Here is a 22474-nt window from a genome sequence, read left to right as displayed (position 1 = left end):
GGTCACTTAGAATGGTATCCCTTCGACACCGCTTCCAGTGTATTCATGTCCAGTAAAGCTAGTAGATGAAAGCTGCTGCAAATAATTGTGCTCATCATATTACAGCTCCCATGATGAGGCTTCAGAGAAACCCACACTATTGTGCAGTCACATCATGCACAAGTGCCCTGGTGCTACCCACACAAGAGCAGCAAATGCCAATGTACGACATTAGAGAAGCAAAATGCTTTCAAACCAGGGATGCATGAGTGTCGAATTGCTGCATTCAACAGAAGCCATTGCCACACTCCCCAAACCCTTTCTTATGCACAAACTCGCAGTGAGTGACTCAGATCAGTGCAAGACACACCATTCAGTATTTTCAAACACCTCCTAACAGACTGCCTGAACCGAGCATGGCAGCTACACATTCATGGAACAAGGGATACTGGGCTATTAACTAAAAAAAAATTTGTTTTAAATCACCGGTGTTCCTTTAGCTTCAGGCCTTCTCATTAGCAATGTGGTTTAATCCAGCAAAAGCTGTAAAGTCTCTTTATTAACCTCTTGTTCAAATCCAAATAAGAGTCCATGTGGCAAAAGTCCTCTAGGATTGAATGGAACATGACCATTCTACTGCACCATCCTGTACAATTTAGACTAAGAATATGAATTAGAAATCAAATTATATATGATGGCTAAATCCCTCCCCCCCAACCAAAAGAAAGGACTTAATCCTCTGAAGTTCTATAAGGGCCATATTCTGCTTTTTTCGTATTATTAAATCGTACTTATTCCACAAGCAAGTCCACTGAAATCAATGGGGCTCCTCAGAGAACTCAGTGAGAGTAAAGATTTCAGCCTCTGGCCCAACATGATTAGGGTAACTTTAGAAGAACCCTCTTACATTTTCAAAGAAGGCTACTGTTTTTTTTCCTATTAATCTTGCTACGATATTTCCATGCGGGAAGCAGCATTCAGCAGAAAACTATTGTTTTTATCCCTCTTAAACTCTATAGGCTATTTCCATGTGGGAAGCAGCCCAGTGAATAGCAGAGCTTAACATTGTTCGATACAATTAGTACTATAAGACGAAAGGGAAAGAAATGTATGAAACGCAAGCTCTAGCAAATAGCCCCATGCTCTATCTACTTTTAGATACTTACGTGGCACCTGCTAGCATAGCAACCAAGCATCTCACAATCTTTAATGTATTTCTCCTCACAACACTCCCACAAGGCCAGGAAGTACTTTCATCCCCATTTTACAAATGGGGAACTGAGGCACAGAGAGGGGAATTGGGTAAAATCCTTGTTGTCAGGGCGGCCAGGATTTCACTCTATTATTTACCAGAGGTCCTATAGGCAGTCTCTGGGCATGGCATGCAATTGAATCCAGGTCAGCCGAGTCCCTGGTTAGCCCCTGACCACTGGGCCATCCTCTATCTCCTTCCTAGTAGTGTTGCTAACAAACAGTTGCCTAAAAACCAAGGTCCCTGAACAAAACAAACATTCTAAAATGCTGGAGAAAGGAGCTAGCCAAGTATGATTCCCCTACAAATTTCCTTCTTGCACCCTAATCATTGTGTTTCTTGGGAGCCTATAAAAAAGCTCCAACACCCCTGTATCCTTTTTACATTGCTCTCATTTAAAAAGCCCCTAAAAATAATATAGTGATTAAGGCACATTAATAGTCTGTCTTAAACCCACAAGCATGGAAACAAACAGCAGGGGATAGTCTAATTACTGCTATGTTGACCCTGGCTCCCTGCTGCAGCTTGTTCTAATGTCCTACTGATGGATGCTGCTGATCCCCAAGCTAGCTAGTAATGAGCCAACATCTCGGGGCTTTCTCATCCATAACGAAACAGCCAAGCCCAGGTGTTGAGGTCTGGTGTCGTCGTGACACCGACGGCAAGGATTGATCTTAGGGCTGCTCCACCAGGTACCATCAGGGCAATCGCACATTTTACACCGTCAGGGCCTAATGCCTGTAAGCCCCTGGGATCCTGTGCACTCAATAAGTAAAATAATGTTGCTGGTGTTATAAATGGGGTTATAGCCCCAATATTATTTGACTTGTGGCAGGGACTAGAGGCCTGACTAAAGCAGGGACGTAGGCCCCATTGTGCTAGGTGAGGTACACTGCCCTGCCCCTGCCAAAGAGCAACAGTTGAAGTATTGGACTGCAGGTGGGTGCAACAGCCAGAGGTGGGCACACATGGTAACAGCATGAGTGTCATAAAGAGCAGCCTGGCCATTGGTGAGCACTGGGTAAGCATCAGAGCAGAGCAACCTCCAAGGGGGCAGAGACATTCACCTTCCTCCGGAACATACAGGAAATACACACACAGGCCCCCAGTGCAAATGAACAAGGAAACCAAACCAAGCTGGGCCTTGAAACAAACTGGGATGTATTCTGGGGGCAGGGCAGGGGCAATTTTTGACTTGTGCCTCCGGCTCACTCCCGGTGCTGGCCCGGGGTATTGCATGCCCAGAGGTGCCTCGTTCAGGCATGCACCTCCGCAGGGCTTGATTCCTTCCATTTAGCAGGCACCAGGTATCCCTGAGTCCTGCGTTTCCCCTTTCTGCCTCTCTGTTTTCTTGGGGAAAACTCACCAAGCCCTGAGCAGCCCTTCCACTCCCACGGAAGAGCCCACCTGAGGGTTGGCCTGGGCCCCATTGGCGTGAGAGTGAGAGTGGCTGGGGCTGAATGGGCTGAGGCAGCAGTAGATGTGGGTGCTCCAGTCACACGTGGCAGCTGCCTGAAGAGCCAGAGGGCACAGGGCAGTGGCAGTAACGTACGGCACACGTTGTACGGGGGAGGGGCTGGTGAGTCTCTTCTCTGGCGTCGTTTGAGCTATTAAGTTGCAGGGGACAGAAGGAAACTAAGGCCCTTGACTTACAATTGGATCCGCACAGGAAATCCTGCTGCCCAAGGGCCCTCAGCACAGGTGCAGGGCTCCGTGCACACGGATTAGACTGCAGGATCAGGGCCCTAATGCTGGACCTAGGGTGCACTACATCGCTATTGACTCCTCCAGCCTAGCACTGAGCAGGGCAAAAGCACCCTGCTTTGTTACAGCATGAGCCTGAGTGAATTATTGTGCCAGGCTGCTGCCCGGGCGATAGGGACTCCATCAATCAATCAGATGCCAAACAAATGAATAAATACGCAGCAGGCAGGCTGGAGCGTGTGGCTGATTCCTATCAGCAGCTGTAATGTAAACCAGATGCTTACAGTTTCTTTGCTTCCACAGTCCCCATTACCTGGGCAGCTAAAGTCATGTGAGTGAGAGCAAGAAAATTGCAGCGAGCTTTTACTATCGTTGCTAAAGAAACCATTCCATGTGTTCAGCAGCCCCTATTCGGTTTGTGGCTGCATCCCCAGGGGCAAAGCGTGGGGCTAATGCTGGGGAAGAAGGCAGGCAAAGGAAACCAGATGAAGTGAGCTGTAGCTCACGAAAGCTTATGCTCAAATAAATTTGTTAGTCTCTAAGGTGCCACACATACTCCTTTTCTTTTTGCGAATACAGACTAACACGGCTGCTACTCTGAAACCTGAAATAATACTGTGTGGATGGGTCTATAAAGTGGGGCAGTGCTCTGGAGGATCTTTGTTAGGCACTCTGTGAGTGCACACATGAAGAGGAGTCTGGGGGCGTCTCTAGCCAGCAGTTTCACCAAAGGGACGGGACCTTTCTAAGCATGTAAAAACCAGAGGTGGAACTTGTGCCACACTCCTAGAGCCTCACGGTCTACACAGGGCTGCTCCTCGACTGGGAAACATTTCAGAAGGTTTATCCAGATGGAAAGAGATGGCAGTGAGCATACATCCGAAAGAGCCCTTCAACCCCTAGCACTTGAAATGCTTTGGTCCCCTCCTTTCAGCCCACACTGTCACTTTGGAGAGAAACTTCTGCAGTGTTTGATTGTCAGACTGCTTCTGCCTCCCACAGGCGCCCAGCTCCAGAGTGCTACCCTCACTCAACCGATTTGTTCCGAAAGGAGACAATAGGCACACAGCTAACGGGTTATGTCCTGCCCAGCACTGCCCTATCCCAATCACCTGCAGTTGAGGATAATAGGGAAAATATTCATTTTGTGCATTCTGCCCTCACGGTGGGCAGAATCTGGTCCCGTGAAAGAGAAAATTTGGCATGTCAATGTCTCCAAGAGAAATCATTGAGGCAGGGTTTGGTGTACGTTTGTTTTTCATCGCTAAAAGGGGAACTGGCTGGTGCCAGAGACTGGTGTTGGGTTATGACGATGTTCCCTTGCTTGGATAGGTTTGGGTGGGTGGGTGGGACTGGAAATCAGTACAAAGTGAAATAAGCTGTCAATTAAGTCCAGTTCTTAGTAATCAGTGTCCTGGTTACAATCGCCCCCCCCCAGTTGGTGCCCGTCTAGGCACTCTCAGCAAGACATTCCAAGATTGCTGCTGAGGGAATTTCTTTTCACTGGGGATATGAATTCCTGAGCACTTTTAGTCAGATGATTACAGAGATATGATTGGGGCTACTGCTTCAATTTATAAAGACACCTGCCAAATTTTCTATCTGCGAGTCATCTATTTGGATTTCACTGGAATGCAGGATTAAATCGTTCACTTGTCTGTGCTTCTGTGTGACGCACTACACATCCGTAGAGCTCGAAGTGCATTGTGAGGGAGCAGAGAAACTGCTGCCTGGCAGAGCAGGGGTTAAAGAAAACCCATATGCTCAGCTAGCCCTATCCCGCAGTACCTGCGGCCAATGCCAGGCCTGGAGGGGGAAGAAATGAAGGGAGGCTGGCTCAGTTGGGGGCTGACTGGTGAAGAGGTAGGAGCTCTCTGTTTGCCTGCCCAAAGGGATGGACCAGTGACCTGACAGCCAGTGTGACCACAGAAAGCAAGTAAGCCTTCCCCTGCCAAGGGGAGCCTGTGGATAAGCCTCAACTGCAGGGCAACTGGACTGTGGGGCCATGCCCCAAACTAAAAAGACTTGTAGGAAGTAGCCCAGAGAAACCGCTGTTGACCCTGCCCCCCAGCTCCCTGTCCATCCACTGCTAGGAGGGAGACCCAACCCTCTGCTTAGAGGTTGAACTACACATGGTCCTGGGACCTGGTGGAGAGGGAGGACTCAAGTCCCCCTACCACTCCCTTTAGCGACTAACCAACAACCTAGCCACTAGGCCATCTAGCCATGAAGGCTGTGTCACATGCATTATAAAGATGGGTGAGCAGCATTGCCATTTTTCCTGGATACTAATGGAAAACTAAGATTCCACTTTAGTGCTCAGTTCCACCACTGTAAATCCCAAGTAACTCCATGACTTCACTGAAGTCATTCCAGATTAACACTGGTGTAAATGAGAGCAGAATCTGATTTTGCACAGTTACTCCAGATTTATGCTGATGTAAATGAGATCAAAACCTGGCCTAGAGAAGTTAAGTGACTTTCCTGAGATCACACACATCAGTAGCAGAGCTGAGACTGGAACTTAGATTTCCTGACTCCTATCCCTGTGTGAGAATTGACATGATGGACTATAATGGGCTTCCTTCTGTGAGCTTTTCAGGATCTTTTATAAAGCCATATTTGTGACTCAAAAGATCCTAAAAGACAATCAGCTAAATACATCCAGTTATGTGTACTAATGTTAATATACCATCCTGGGTACTTCTGAGTAAATACAATCTATAGAGCAATTAAACAGGTTGGTTGATCCAAATTTTTACGTTGAATATATGCATTATTTACGCATCAGAGCCTAGCAGCTCCATCTGTCAGGTTGAAGCATTATTTTGGTACAAAACATACTAACACTGACAATGCATCCCAGTTATAGACTATGGTGTAAACACTTCTTCACACATCATTGGCCCAATAGGTCACAAAAGTTCCTTTATGGTCTGTCAAGGCAAGTTAGATGCTTAACATACACCCTAAGTCAGCATAGTAAAAACCTTTATGATCTTTTTAATGACAAGAGCTACTGCACATGGACAGCAACTAATGTTTAAAGCCTCAGTATTTCAGCTCCATTTCTTTTTTCCTAAGTTGGAAAAGCATTTAGACTAAGAAGTAGATGTCTAAAGCATGGCTCCATAGTCTATTTTCAAAACTACTGAGCTCCCAGTCGCTTCCACTGAAATTTACTTTTGAAAATCAGGACACTTATTTAGGAATCTAATTGCTGTGTATGTAGAATTAGGCTCCTGTTTTTGAAAATTTTGGCCTCAACTTTATCATATTATCAATTTACCTGTAACACAAATTCTTGCCATTTTAAGTTATAAAAATGGTCTCAAACTCTTGAATGAAAAACCAGCATGAGTTTGGGAATAGACAAGGGGGGAAATGGCTTCCCTAGCTAAGTCTTTATATACCAAGTTCTAGCCAGGTGGAAGTTTTGACCTAGCAGCCCATCCTGTTGTAATATACTATTATTCATAGCATCTATTACCTCTTTGATGTAGCATGTAGTGTAGCAGACTCTGATTAACTATTTATTGTTTTGGAACAATATTGAAACTAGAGCAAAGCACTGTAAAGCAATGAGACCAGCTAGAGTGAAATGCACGGACTCTTCCAAGATTCTTTTGTCTCCTAGTGGCTCAGCCCTGCATTCTGCTGCCAAAGGGAAAGGCTGTAATAACAGGGAGTTGAAAGCAGTGGGCTGGGGACAGAGCATCACGTTTGGGGCTGCTGTTGGCTGGTATATTGTGAATTCTCCCAACTGTTCTTGGAAGCCCAAAGTGCTTGCAAAGGAAAAGGTGCTAAGAGAGGGTTCGGCAATATAAATCCGGCCATCAGTGTTTGTCTGAATCAGGGACTATTAGTAAGGATATGATTCTGTCACAGAGGTCACGGATTCTGTGATTTTTTTTTTTATTATTATTATTTTCCCCCCAGGACCACTGTGATTTCTTCTGGGGCAGCTCTCAGCAGCTGCCGGAGCAGCTGACCAGCAGCCAGCCCTGGGGCCACCAGAACAGTGGTCGGGGGGGGGGGGGGGGGCATGGGACGGTGTGATAGAACAGCTGACCAACGGCCAGCCCTGATCTGCCAGGTTCGGTGAGCCCCTTGGGGCTGATGCAGCAGCAGTCAGCCCGGCCACAGAAGCAGTACCAGGGCTGGAGCAGCTGCAAACCCCAGCAGAGCTCTGTTTGTCTGTTTGTTTGATATTTTTATTAAAAGTCAGGGACAGTTCATGGGTTTCTGTGAATTTTTGTTTATTGCCCGCGACCTGTCCCTGACTTTTAATAAAAATACCCATGACAGACTCTTAACCTGAACTATGAGTAATATGAGGAGAAGGGGAAATGGGCAGTTACTTAAAATACCCAACAGGTAACCACCTTGATCACAAGAGCAACTGACGAATCAGGTGTAAGCCTCTACTGAGTTACCATTGTATAGAATGCGGGGAGGGGAATTGTTTCACTGAGAACAGGAGTTCTCAAACTTCATTGCACCGTGACCCTCTTCTGACAACAAAAATTACTACCCAGGAGGGGGGACCGAAACCTGAGCCCACCCAAATCCCGCTGCCCCAGGCGAGGGGGACAAAGCCCAAGGGCTCCAGCCCCAGGCAGGGGGCCTGTAAGCTGAGCCCTTCTGCCCAGGGCTGAAGCTCTCAGGCTTCTGCTTCGGCCCTGGGCAGTGGGTCTCGGGCTGGGGCCCCAGCAAGCCCAAGTCAGCCTGGCACTTTGGGGTCCTGACCCACAGTTTGAGAATCTCTGGTTTAGAGGGTCCCCCCTACATGCGGATCTCACCCCTCCCTCATGGAGCAGGGGAGGAGGTTCAACAGCCTCTGTGGCATGGACCCTCCCATCTTCCCTTGACCTTGTGGAGCTCCCTGTCTGGAACCAGCACCCTGTGCATGAGGAGTGGACTGCAAGTAGATCCAGGTGCATGAATCCCCTCAGCAACCAATGGTACTAGGTAGTAGAGTCCAGGCTAAATTGCCCATTCTACATCTCTGGGCCATCCAGGGACCTCCCCCACTTTTCTTGGGGGCAGAAACTGGCCAAGGAAGCCCAGGCTTGAAGCCATGATTGGCAGGGAGGCCGGGAGAGGTGTGAAGAAATTTGCAGCCAAAGCAAAGGTCTGAGGGCTATATGCAAGAGTCACGGGCTGCTGGCAGAGCTTGGGTGATCCATGAAGTATGGGGGCCAGATCTACTGCTTCTTGCTGGGGTGGGAGAATGGGTCAAACCCACCTCCTGAAAAGGAGAATTTTGTGGAAACTTCACAGCGGGCACCTCACAGAATGTTCTTGCTGCTGGGCCCACTCCCCTGGGCTTTACCATGAGGGGACATGAGCTGGGGCCTGGATTCTGCACGCAGTCCCCCTAGTGCCAGTCGGGTATTTACAACGCTCCTGTCATGGGATAGCATCGAAGTGCTGAAGTCAGCGAAAGTGATTCCACATTTGCGCCAAGAGCAGAATTTGGCCCTCCCTGTAGTGGAAACAATGGTGATGTCTGAGCTGCTGTACAGCACTGTGCACAGGCCGAGCTTGTGAATGCTCTGGCGAGTTGGAGGGAGGCACTGCAGCTGTTGATCTGTTAATTAAGATTAATGTGCTAGCTGATAAGGTGCTGACTGCTGTTATGAGCCAAGAGGCTACTCCCCAGCAAACAATACAGCCTTATTCAGAGGCTGTGGGCCCGGGCTGTTCAGGGGCTGAGGTTTGCACCGAAAAGCAATGTGCTGCATTACACCAAAATATTATCAGCGCTGAATGAGCTTGTGTCCCTGCTTTGCTAGCGTAATATTAGCTGTATTAGTAGGAGCATGCCAGCTAGCGGGGGCACTAGCTTGTTAAAGGGAGGAGTTTTCGATTCTTAGAGAGGGAATTAAAGCAGCTAAAAAAATCTCAGGCGATGTAGCTTACGTTTGCAAACCCAGAACCCCCCCCGAACACCTTTGGTGGGGGGGCACTCACACCGCTATAATGTGCACACACAAAAACGAGGCGTGCTTGTGGCACCTTAGAAACTAACAAATGTATTGTAATGAAGTGACTTGAGACTTGCAGTTGATGCACTGTAACCAGCACAGTCCCACATGATCTAAAGGGCACTCCTACTTCACATGCCCCTGGCTAGAGTGCCTGCATTGCCCTGGTGTGTATGTAAATGAGGAGTATGACAAAGTGACTTCCTGCCATGACTGTCCTGCACAAAGTTAGGCAAGTGCTTAAGTAACTTGCTGAATCATTCAGACCTTCGTGAACTCTGCATCTTTTCCACAGAACAACTAGAAAGTAGAGAGTCACTCAAATAACAGCTGTAATTTGCACAGTGCAGTGAAATGATCCAGGATTTTCATTGAAACCAGTGGAACCCTTGCACACTTTGAAGTTAGGCACATGCTTAGGACTGTGTTGAATCTGGTCCTAAAGGAAGGTTTTACTGCACTGTGTCCCTATCACCAACCTTCAGAGGTGTTCATTCTAGTCAGTGTCTTCCTTTCAGCTCACTGGCTCCTTGGAGAGGAACTTAACAGGTTTCAGATTCCTTTGGACATTGCTGATTACAAACTAGCTGACACTACTGGAAGAGCTCTCTTCTTTTCCTTCTTTTTTGTAACCTCTAGCAGAGGGAATCAGGAGTAGACGCTGGTGTAGTCCCTACCAGCTCCAAATAAAAGCTGCAGATGACAGCCTCTGAATAAGGACAAAAGGTAAAAATTTTGAAAACTTTCATGAACTGATCATTTAAAAAAAAATTGAATTGGGGCAAGTAAAATATTTCATGTAGGCAATTTTGCAATATTTTGTTTTAATCATGGTGTTTTTATTTTTGAAATATTATTAGTGTAAATAAACTACCATTTTGAAATGAAGGAGCGTTTCAGACTGGAAAGCACAATGTTTCACTTCAAAACATGTGCAAATGGGATTTTTTTTGATAAGTTTGAAACTGTTCTCCCCCCAAAATTTTCAAACTGGGAGATCAACTGAAACCGACCCATTCAGGCAAACAGTTTCAGTTTTGATGAATTAGCATTTCAGACAATAAAAAGGTTGTGTTGGAAAATTCCTGATGAGCTCTATTACACAGAGTCCAAAAGTCCCTCTTCCTGTTTGTTTTTATTAACAAACTAATAGGTAATTCCAAAAAGGTAATTCCAAAATAACATGCCATGAACCAGTGTAACTCTTCTTAGCTTTGGCTGATTGAACTCCTTTCCCCCTAACTCACTGCCCCAGCAGCAAACCTTGCGTTCCGGGTGGAGTTTAACGAGCCACTCCTGCCCCAGTGCGTCAGCAGGAATTAACCTGAAGCAGCAGCCAACAGATGCCACCAGCAGCTAACCGGCGGGGGCGGAGGGCCTGGAAAAAATCCTGCTCCCTGGTTGCTGAACAGATGTTCCAACATTGAGACTATCCTGCCATTTTGAAGACAGGTACGTCAGAAATTCATACCAGCTCACAGTTTGTATTAGATAGAAAAAAAGATTCTGTTCAATAAGAACACTTTGATGGGGGAGGGGGGGCACTTTCTCTGGGGGAAAAGCAGTTCATGTCACACTGAAGATGGAAATGTGCTTTTTAACGTTGGAGTAGGTTTGGATTCAGAACTTTGCTGAACTCACAACTCACTCTGTTTTGCTTCATAACTTATTTCTCCATACATCCCAACTGCAGTTTTGCTATGGAGGAACCTGCTCTACACCCCAGAGAGTGACCCAAACACACTGAAAAGGACCCGGGGATTACAGTGGATGAGAAGCTGGATAGGAGTCAGCAGTGCGCCCTCGTTGCCAAGAAGGCCAATGGCATATTGGGCTGTATTAGTAGGAGCATTGCCAGCAGATTGAGGGACGTGATTATTCCCCTCTATTTGACCCTGGGGAGGCCACAGCTGGAGTATTGTGTCCAGTTTTGGTCCCCCCCACTACAGAAGGGATATGGACAAATTGGAGAGAGTCCAGTGGAGGACAATGAAAATGACTGGGGAGACTTATGAGGAGAGGCTGAGGGAATTGAGGTTATTTAGTCTGCAGAAGAGAAGAGTGAGGGGGGATTTGATAGCAGCCTTCAACTACCTGGAGGGGGTTCCAAAGAGGATGGAGCGAGGCTCTTCTCAGTGGTGGCAGATGGCAGAACAAGAAGCAATGGTCTCAAGTTGCAGTGGTGGAGGTCTAGACTGGATATTAGGAAAAACTATTTCAGTAGGAGGGTGGTGAGGCACTGGAATGAGTTACCCAGGGAGGTATCAGAGTAGCAGCCGTGTTAGTCTGTATTTGCAAAAAGAAAAGGAGTACTTGTGGCACCTTAGAGACTAACAAATTTATTAGAGCATAAGCTTTCGTGAGCTACAGCTCACTTCATGTAGTGGAATCTCCATCTGTAGAGGTTTTTAAGGCCCGGCTTGACAAAGCCCTGGCTGATATGATTTAGTTGGGTTTGGTCCTGCTTTGAGCAAGGGGTTGGACTAGATGACCTCCTGAGGTCTCTTCCAACCCTAGTCTTCTATGATTCTAACTGAATGGCCTGCTTTCTGCTCTGTTTTCTGTGCAACTCCTACTTAAGCAGCCTACTCTTTAATTAGCTCCTAAGACCTTCAAGGCTCAGCTCACTGTCAGTTAAAACATACACAAATATATACAGGTCACATTCAGAATTACATAACCTTGTGACTGCACCCTGTACAAATCAGTAACTCTGTATGACTGTCAGTTTCTTTCAGCCAGGCACAATTGCCCAACAACATGGCTCTGTCTCTCTGGATGCGACCTAATTCAGTTTCTGGGCATCCATAACAAAACCTCATCAAGGCATCTGGCGAAGCAAGAGACAGACAAGCCCCAGCCCATGGAAAAGGGCTGGAGTGCTAACCAAAGCTGATAATTTTAGCAAAATCTGTGCTCTCAGACAGACAGTATTTCAGATGTTGGTGAAGAGCCTGGCTATAAAATTCTTATTGGTTAGTCTTGTAGCAGTCTGTCCTCCTGACCCAGTACACAGGTTGATTAGAACTGGTCTTGAATCACAATGGAGTACGTGTGGGGATCAAGGAGCATTCAGAAACTTATCCTTATGCTTCCAAAATAAACCCCAACCACTGACATACAAAGTTATAAACCCACTGAACTTTCCCACAGGTCAAATAGGAATAGAACAGATGCTGATACTCATGTAAGCTCCAGCCACAATACTGCCCATGACTTGTTCCCACCACATGGCATGTTGCTCTTATTATTTATTATTGACTTGTATTACCATAGCACCTAGTGGCCTCAGTCATGGACCTCACCCCATTGTGCTAGGTGCTGTACAAACACTGAACACAAAGATGATCCCTGTTCCTGAGAGTCTACAGTCCTCCCTTCTTTATCATATCTCTCCATCCTGTGCCCCTGTTGGCCCCTGCACTATTTCTTGGTAAAAAGGAAGGAAAAAGAGGGTGGATGACGGGAAAGGGGAGAAGGCATGGGGTTGGAGAAAGAAAACCCTTTGTCCAGAAGAAGTAGCGTGTCTACCTTATCCCAGGTATATGGAATTTACATGAAAAGATGATGGTAGGGTGGCAGCAATACCAAGTGGCCATATAGTTCTCCATTGTCAGATCGTGGTTTGCATGGAAAGTGTTTATTGAAGGGAATTGCTTGTGAGCCAAAGCCCATCACAAACATGCCACAGCCACCAGGGGCCGAGGGGTTCGGAGTACGGGAGGGGCTCAGGGCTGGGGCATGGGCTGCGGTGCAGGAGGGGGTGAGAGGTACGGGCTCCAGGAGGGAGTTTGGGTGCAGGAGGGCACTGGGACAGGGGGTTGGGGTGTGGGAGGGGGGAGGGGTGCGGGCTCCAGGAGGGAGGGGGCTCAGGGCTGGGTCAGGGGGTTGCAGAAGGGGTGAGGGGCATGGGCTCTGGGCGACGCTTACCTCAGGCGGCTCCTGGAAGTAGCCAGCATGTCCCTGCGGTCCCTAGGTTCAGGGGTGGTCTGGGGGCTCTGTGCACTTCCCGGCACCACCCTGCAGCTCCCATTGGCTGTGGTTCCTGGCCAATGGGAGGTGTGGAGCTGGCACTCGCCACATAGGCAGCGCGCGAAGCCTCCCTGGCTACCCCTGCGCCTAGGGGCTGCAGAGACATGTTGGCTGCTTCCAGGAGCCGCGCGGAGCCAGGGCAGGCAGGGAGCCTACCAGCCCTGCTGCTCCGTCAACCAGATTTTTAATGACCCAGTCAGCGGTGCTGCCAGAGCCACCAGGGTCCCTTTTTTATCAGGCGTTCTGATCTAAAACTGGACGCCTGGCAACCTACCGGGGGCTGAGCCCAGATGAAGTGATCTGTGCTGCAGTAGCAGTGACAAATGAGCACAGGTGAGAGTGGGGCATGTGGAAGGGAGATATTTGTCCCATTCCAAAGATTTTCGCTAGGTTTCAGCCTGCAGTTGTTTCATGTACCATGCCCTGGGTAATAGCAGGAGAGGACTCCAGGCTTCTAAAACTAAATGTGCTCTTTATTAAGTGATTTACTTACAGAGATGTTGCAATTACAGCTCACGTTCCAGCCAGGTGCAAACAGATTGGCTTCGTGATACCTCCTCCAAACTCTTCCCTGCTGCAACCTGGGCTCCTCCCTCCAAGAGTCGTGTGTGTGGGTTGTTACGCATGCATGTTGCTAGAGCAGTGGATGCATTTCTTCAATGGAGGGATATGAAATTCAAGCTCACTATGGGTTAGGCTGCACCTTTAGAGACACTCCCTGAGTACAGTGTCGTGCATGTTGCATAACACAAGGAGATGCCCTAGAATTTCCATTCTTATTCTCTCCTTCCTCCTTGCTCCAATGGGAGGAGTAGCAATTTGTTGCTGGCCTATACCGGCAAAATTAATACACCCTTTGAGCCAATGAGTAAAGAGAGCCAATGAGTAAAGAGAACCAAGGCCTTACTTAACTTGGTCAAAGGACAAAGGGGGCATGCAACATCCCTTTACCCACATGTATCCAGACCCAAGGTCTGGGTAGCTTTCATAGGAGTGTACCTGGGATTCTTGCTACCCTGCTCATGTGCATAGACCAAGCCCCAATTATAGAATCATAGAAATGTAGGGCTGGAAGGGACCTCAAGAGGCCATCTCATCCATCCCCCCATGCTGAGCCTTATCTAACTGTTATCTGCTGAAGACTAAAATGGGTGAACAACGCTGCAAGTCCCAGAAACATGTCAAACTAGGGGAAGTTCTACACTGATCAAAGCAGAACAGCCATCAGTGAAGCAAAGTGTTTTCAAACATGATAACACTATTCAAGGAGGATGATCAGACAGGTGCCAAGTTTAAAATATACCATTACTTAAGCCTACTGCCAGGCAGAGCTGTACAACACTCAACCAATATGCCCTGCAGGGGTCCATGTGAATATTTCCTCTGGGCTTCTAACTTTACCCCTTCCACTGCAATCTCACATTGAACATTGGATTTGAAGGTAGTTGGCTGGGAGACTGGTTTTGCACAGGATCCACAAACTCCACATGATTTTAATGCAAGACCACAAGACTCAGGTTTATTTGAAAAGTTTGCGAACCTTTTGAGTGAGGGTGTATTTAAAAAAAACAAACAAACAACAACGAAACTCCCCAAACTAGGCAACTTTGAGGTGTTTTTATGTTTTATGGTGAACATGCACAACTTGGATCTGATTCTGAACCCACTGACCCCTCTTTTACACTAATGTAGCCCCAATTGTTTCATTCGAGTCCCTCCCAGTTTGATCGGCTGCAACTCCAATCAGAAGCATTTAATCACTTGGTCAGTTACACCACCCTGCCATCCGGGGATGTGAAGAGCAGTGTGCACCAAAGTGCAGCGCTGTATCTCTCCCATGTGGATGCTGCGGGCGCGAGCTAAAAAGTTCCCAGTTCACATTAACGTAGTCCTCTTCAAACAGGATCCCATTAATGCAAACTAGGAATCTTTTAGTTGGTGCACAGAGCATCCACACAAGGGACTAACAGTGCAGCACTTTGGAGTGCACTGCTACTCACACCCCTGTGCAGGGCAGAGATAGCCCTATTCTGTAAGTACCTTGAGCAGGGACACTTTGTTCTGTGTTTGTACAGTGCCTCACACAATGGGGGAGTGGCCTGTATGCTCTATATCAATACAAATGATACAGAACAAAGCCCCTTGACTCTCAGACCCTTTTTACTTTTCTGTTTTTTTTCTGTACTGTCTTGATATTTTTACTCTTTTCAGCCCTTTCTCTTTCACTCCTTGGGTTTTTCCCTTACAGCTCAATCTCCCCTTTCACTTCTTGCAGTGAAATCAGCAGCAGGGTTTTGCACTCTCTGTTATGACTCTCATCACATCAGATTGATTGCTGCAGTCTCAGGATCCTGCAGAAAACGTAGGGCCGGAAGAAAGTTGTTATTCAGGCAAAATCATCTCCAGTAGCAGCAGCAGGAACCCAGAATACACCCAGCTGTGGCAACACCAACAGATATAATGACAAGGTAAGATTTGTGCATATTTTTTATCCAGCCATTGAGGACTTACACTAAAAGCCACTAGCAATAAAAGGTCAGTAACTGGGAGAAACGAAATCAAAATACATGAAACTGGCAGGGTTGCCAATTTAGGTTGGACGTATTCCTGGAAGTTTCATCACGTGACATTACCTTTAATGAAAGATTAATTTTTAATTCCTGGAGACTCCCGGGCAACCCTGGAGGGTTGGCAACCTAGAAACAGGACAAACTGATTGATATAGAGTTTGGGAGAAGTGGCTGCAATGCCTGGAACAATCCTGAGCCGTACCCCTCTCCATGGGGCAGTGGTGTACCCTACATTCATTACAGGAAAAGGGAGGGCTGACTCATAATACAAATTCAGGTGCAGTCCTGCTCTCATTGACGCTAATGGCAATAATTCCACTTGGCTTCCTGGGGTACAGAATCTTTTCCAAGTCTTTGGGTGATATCCTAACCCCTGACTCTGGTCCTTTCATTGACAGGAGCAATGTAAAGGGACTCTCAAAGCCCTGTATGTAGGCGGGGTGGATTCCTCTGAAGCGAGAGCAGTGGAAGCCAGCTGTAAGTGGGGACCCTCTGGAAAGCCCGGGCAGAGGGGGTGCACTTGGGACTGTGGAGATTCTCGGCAGCACTGCAGTCTCTAGGACGGCCAGGAGAGGCTGCTGATATTCACAGCAGCTCGGATATGGGAGGGCACCAAAATGGTTAAAGTCACCGTGGGCCTGTGCCACCCACAGGCTGAGAGTTCTGTGCTGTCTCTCTCAGCGGCTCAGCACAGGATCTGAGCCTTTGTCTTAAACTACAGAAAGTTCCCAAATTGTAGAACATTAAACAGAGACCGCGGAAGAACAACCACAAAATGGATCCCGTATAGGAAAGTTAGAGATGGAGCTCGAGGCCCTTCACACTAAAAACAGAGTGAAGCTACAGCGGCGGGAGGTGCTCAGAGCTAGCACAGGTATGTCTCCTCGAGCTGGAAATGACACCCCAGCTTGAAGTGTAGGCGTTCCTTAAAGCACTCTACATTGGTGACTTGCAAGGGGGGGCTGGGTTCATTTATACCTCAGCATGTAAGTTACCCCACAGGAGCTCCAGAGCTGGTATTAAAAAGTGGAGTGGGATCCATTCTATACAGTTGCAATTTTGAAATTTGCAATTTCGGAATCTGCGAAACGTCACCCGCTCTCCAGCTGGTTAAAAAATGCCAGGCGTTCCTGAAAAAGATCATCATTTTTCTTTTCTCTTTGCTTTGTTTAATTTAAAAACGTGGTTGGAATTTCATCGGAATCTCCCCAAATTTGAAAAACGTTGCCCAGCTCTAGCAGACTTCTTTACACTTTCAACGGCGAAAGGATTTTTATGTGTATGGTGTTATTGCCATGGTGGATTTACAACAGACACCATCAAGTAGCGGGGAAAATAGTATCCAAGAGAAAAGAAATCAAATACACAAAACAAATACAGTGCAATGAACATAAACCTAACTCATGCAGTAGTGTTTGCCTGATGGCTCATAAATGCTTGCCCCTGTATTATCATCAGGAGATCAACTTGAAATAGCACTGGGGGTGGGATTAGGTAGCTAATAGGTGACAAGGGAATGGATAATAGTGTTGTTATTTTAAAATCAATTTGCTAATGAGGGTGGCATGGGAGTTCCTTCTGCAGCTCTAAATAGGCAGGCGCTGGAGAACAGCAGCAGTCTGTTAGCCAGAGAATAGCACTGGATACCACCAGCAATATTCTGTTAATACATCTGTCTCTTAGGGTTTTCCATGCTCATCGCTGTAGCATCTAAGCGCTTCCTAGGGCTGTAAGAACAGCGCAGTCAAATAACTAGTGGCCATCAAGGAGTCGTCTTCTCTTCTCCCTGCACTTGTTAAAGGAGGATGTGCTGGGGGGGCAAATATGGATGCAGTGTGGCCTAGTGGATAGTGCACTGGGCTGGGACACAGGAGACCTGGGCTCTGTTTCTTCCACTGGCCTGTGGATGACCTTGGGCAACTCACTTAACTGCCCAATGCTTCACTTTCCTCCTTTGTAAAGTGCTTTAGGATCTACTGCTGTAAAGCACTATAGCAGAGAGCTATAGTGGTGGAGGCAGTAGCACTGCCTATTTAGTTAAGGTTGCCTGACTTTCCATAGTCATATAACTTTCCGTTATAACACCTTGTTTTCAGTTGCTTATAATTTTCCCAAATTTAACTATCTGGGCTAAAATGTCTCCTGTGGGGTATCTGCCTCAGCCTGAAATTTTGGGGGAAGTTTCAGCTAAAATGGTTCAATCGCTTCTGAAAGCAAGATTAGAGCAAAAGACATTGTTTTGCCCATGTTAAAAAATTTTTTCCAATCATTCCATTGACAAGCTTTAGCGCCTCCAAGCTTCGGATTAAGGGCTTTAAATTTGGCAGGAGTGTTGACCTATGTCTTTTGCCTTCCCTGTGAAAATCTGCCCAAATACAGCCTAGTTATGAGAAAGGCTAAGAGTTAGTCATGGGTATTTTTAGTAAAAGTTATGGACAGGTCATGGGCAAAAAAAAAAAAATCACAGTCTGTGACTTGTCCAGGATTTATACCATAAATACCCCTCATTGAATCTTAACGGGGGGTGCTGTGGGGAAAGGGAGCCTGAGGCACCAGTTGTTGGGGGGGAGGTCCGGGGGTCCTGTGGCCCCATTTGTGGGAGGAAGTACTGGGGGGGGCTCACTGCTGCTCCAGCTGCAGTGGGAGGGGAGCTCCAGGGGGCCTGCTGGCGGGGTGGGAGGGAAGCCCTGGGCAGCCAGCAGCTGCTTCTGCTGCTGGCAGGGGGAAGACCAGGGGGGCCACTGCCACTTCAGCCACCGCCAGGGAGAGCCCTGGGACCAGCTGCTGCTCCAACCACCCCGGGATCACTGCTGGGAGCTCCTGAGCTGTATCTGCTCCTGCCACCCCCAGGACTGCTGCTCAGGTGGTCCCTGGGGCCAGCTGCATTGGCCGCTGCCCGGGGCCACCAGAGCAACGGCTGGTGTGGCTGGTTGCATGGCCATCCGAGCGACTGGCTGAAGAGCTGCTCCAGCTGCACCCAGTGTGGCTATCCCCAGGGCCAGCCATACTAGATGCTGCGGAAGTCATGGAATTTGTGATATCCGCGACCTCCGCAACAAACACGGAGCCTTAGTTATGAGTCTCTGAAAAATCTCATTTTGCAAGTGCTCAGTAGAGACTTGTTAGAGTTTGGCAACTAAATTCTCTTAAGATTCTGTCTTCACTAAGCGTGCTCCATCCCCCCACAGCTCCTTAATTCTGGAATTTCCTAACTTCTGAATGCTTGACTTTGCAACCTTAATGTTCTTTTCATGTAGGTGTTTTTAATGTAATAAATCTATAGAGAGAGCAATAAACTTTTTGGAAAGAAAGTAAATACCGACATTCCTTTAGAAAGGATTTGTAAGAGCCAGCACATAATTCATCTTGACAATGCAGAAATTGAAAACCTTTGAGTGGAAAGAAAACAGATTCCACTTCAAAAGGAATGAACGAATTTAGAAATGTAGACTGTGATTGTCCAAGCTGCGATTTAGACTCATGATTCCCATTAAAGTGTGAAGGAATTGTGCATCTGAATCCCCTAGACCAATTTGGAAATCTCAGCCCCTGGGTTTTTTTATCCTGTAAATTGTCATGTGCTTCCTTATACGATGCGGAACAACCACCATGCCCATTGAATGGAAGTTGAGGATACGAAGCATCTCGCAAGTGGTACTCAGAATCTCACAGGCTCAGGTCATGACACAATTAAAATATAAAGGAATTGCTAAACAAAGGGCGAAAGCTGCTATGTTATCATATGGCTAACGGCTTCCTGCCAGGGGTGGGCCTGAGCCACAGAGTTCAGATTCAGAGCTGAACTTTCAAACTGTTTAGGTCCGGGTTTTTGGTTCAACTCTCCCATTCATCACCGGCTGCAAAACTAAGTTCCAAATCTGTATCCAGAGCCAAAGATTGGGAGTGTGGGGAGACAAGATCTTCTTGGGCCCTAGGCTGGAGCAAGTGAGAGGTCCCCGGATGGAGCCATGGCCCTGCCCTATCCCTTCTGCCTGCGATCCGGCCCCTTTCCACTCCTTCCGCCTGTAGCCAGGCCCACAGCCCCATTCTGTTCTGCCCCTTTCCCCATGGCCCAGCCTTTGTTCCGGCCAAGGCCCTGCCCTGCTATGCCCCTTCCCTGGGGCCCTGCCCCCATTCCACCCACAGCATCACTCCCGTTCTGTCCCTTCCCCAGCAGCCTTGGCCCCGCTCATGCCTTTCTGCCTCCCACCCCTGCTGTGGCCTTGAGACTGGAGAAGCTCCATGTCTCTTCCAGCTCTGAGGCCACAGTGTGTGGGGGAGAGATTTTTCCGGGGACCCCAAATTGGCCGGGGCCTCTAGTCATGGGACTTGGGGGCCCGTGCCATAATCTGCTACTGGGGTTAGGCCCATTTCTAATCCAATCCAAGGCCCAGTTCTAATCCCTAATCCAAATCTTCAATCAAAATTTCAACCAGCCCGTGCTAGAGATCTGGAGTGCCCTCTCCCACTATCTGTAATTATTGGATATCTCTGGACCAGCCGGGAAAGTCTTCCACATGTATGAATTGCTTCCCAGAATCAGGCCTATGTCGGTTTTCCAGACGGCTGCAGGGGGAGGATTGTCTCGCCGTGTAACAGGAATGTACTGATCTCTACCTCTGAGTTTTGAATAATGTATGTGGCATTGCTACAATTGCGAAGCACCACTCAGCACAAAGAACTAGAGCAGTTTATTCTCTTTGTAGCCAGTTTTTATTCTGTCCCTGGATATTCCTGGAGCGTTTCAGAGAACAATAGGCCATTTTTAGCTCTCGTCATTACCCCCTCACATTCAAGAATTACTACTAGTATTATTTCCAAGGGAACAAGGACTCACGCTCGTATCTTTTATGTGAATTCTCACATCCGGAGGTTTCCGTGACTCTGCTGCCTGTTTTTAGCTCCTCAAACATAACTGCAGGGATAAGGGCTTTAAAAACACACTGAAAACTAATTAAACGGGCATGTTTATTTTAGGGATTTTCATTACACAGCATATTATGAAAGCAAATGACCAAGTCTCAGCACTCAGTAGAAATAATGCAAGAACCACTGGGGTTAAACAGCTGGATGTTTCCTTGTTTACTTTTACCTTCCACTCTCCAAACAGAGAAGTGTTTTGTGTTTTGCAACTGTATCCACCCATGGAGGATGGGAAAGTCCCCTACGTGTATCTTACAGCAGAAATGCAAATTTAGCAGGCTCTTTAGGGAGGGTGTACTGGTGCAGAGGAGCTGTAAACAGTCTGCAAGCATTCTCATGGTGCAGATAGGAGAGGAAGCAGCCATAGGTGAACCAACGTGTGTGTTCCGCCCAAGCCCTGGTGCAAGAGGGCACCACAGGTGAAGCACGGTGGATGCCAGGTGGTAGGGGATGAAGAATTCTTAAAGCTATCTTTGCCCCCCCCCCCCCCCGTCCTCTGGCTGTACCTCAGCACAGAATTTCAGTCTTTATTCTTTAACAGAGCTGCACTAAATGACTCAAATACCAGGGGTCAGCAAGCCTCACCTTGGTTTGCCACATGTTAGTGAAGAGAGGCCTAATTCTCCCTTGCCCTTTCCCTTGTCTTGTCGTTTAAACCAGTACAAAGTGAGTGTACAGTTCTACCAGATCACTAGCAGCATCGCACGCTCATTTTGCACCAGAGGAAGTGACAGCACAGGGTGCAAGATGGTAGAGAATCACACCTAGGAGGGGTTGATTCTGCTCTCATTTCCACCAGCGTATATCAGGAGTGACTTAGTAGAAGTCAGTGGTGCTAGCCCAGTGCAAAACTGGTGCCAGGGAGGGGAGAATTAGAGGCAGGAGCCAGTCATTGAGGCCTGGATTCAAAGCCAACTTTTCCAGACTTTGGTGGTGTCAGAGACCTTGTCTGATTTCAGTCTGGGTAAGTCCATCCACCCCGGCCATTCTGAATGTGAACCAAACGCCATTTCTAACGCTCTCCTGAAACCAACAGGGATCTGATGGAGCTGCTTGAGGTTTGTGGCCTGTGTCGCTATGCAACCATTTTGCCTTTGCTTTCTGTGTGCTGCACTTTCAAGTTTCTGAGACTCCTGCCTGCTCTCAGAGCTGTTCTAGTGGGGGCTCACATACACTCTGCTCTCTCAAGCAGGCTTGACTTTGCTTCTGTCCCCTTAGAGTCATTTGAAACAGACAGAATGTGCTTTGCGCTTTGTGGCTGGAAACACAACAGGGATCAGGATCATGCTTCCTTGTGTGCGTAGGAAGGCAGACAACAGCATGCTGTGTACCTGAGAGCCTCAAGAGTTGGAGAGACTGTAGAGAGGACAGCTGCAGGGTCAAGGCAAGGGGAGCTGAGATGTGATTTCAGCCAAAGTCAACCATTTTTGGTCTGTAAAGCGTCATCTTTGTGAAAATGTTACGTGCACCCCTGTTTGTTCCAGACACTGCAAGAGTCTGTGTTCAGAGGAGAAAGAAGAGGACTATCTTGTGAAAAATTTAAGGAATACTGAAAAATGCTAAGAGCAAAACATCTCTGCAAAGGGGCACTGGAGCATACCAGAGGCCATCCGTTGAATGTACTGCTATGTGGTCCGTATTGCTAGACTTCATCATATCTTTGGAGCACGTGCTGCTAGGAACTCCCTAACTCCAGCTAACTGAGTTCAGAGTTTGGCCCTAAAGCTTGAAATTTCAGAACAATTGTAATAAATAGTATAGATTGAAAATGTAAGTGTTGCATGATCCTGACATGCCTGTAAACTATCTGTGCACGTGTGCCCTGGCTTCAGACAGCTGCATGCGTTCAGTGACTTACAGTCCACTATGGGATTTAGTCTCTAGGGGACTAAGCTTTAGTGCTTCGATGATTGTTTCTGAAACATTGCCATTGGGTCCGTCTACATTCTCCTTGCCACGGGGTAGCCTTGGGACTCATCAGTTCCTCTTTTGCTGAAGCTTTCTTGTCTCCAATTCAATATGCC

General features: G+C 47.5%; 1 long non-coding RNA gene across 1 annotated transcript; it reads left to right on the top strand.

Moving 5' to 3' along the window:
* The first annotated feature begins 4781 nt into the window (after nucleotides 1–4781).
* LOC122461089 lies at nucleotides 4782–22219 on the top strand. Its single transcript, XR_006282815.1, has 3 exons — nucleotides 4782–4871; nucleotides 15233–15425; nucleotides 21935–22219. It is a non-coding gene; the product is annotated as an uncharacterized LOC122461089 (long non-coding RNA).
* Nucleotides 22220–22474: the final 255 nt, after the last annotated feature.

Source organism: Dermochelys coriacea, chromosome 7 (assembly GCF_009764565.3).
Source record: "Dermochelys coriacea isolate rDerCor1 chromosome 7, rDerCor1.pri.v4, whole genome shotgun sequence".
Taxonomy (NCBI): domain Eukaryota; kingdom Metazoa; phylum Chordata; order Testudines; family Dermochelyidae; genus Dermochelys; species Dermochelys coriacea.
This window is presented reverse-complemented; position numbering and strand designations above follow the sequence as displayed.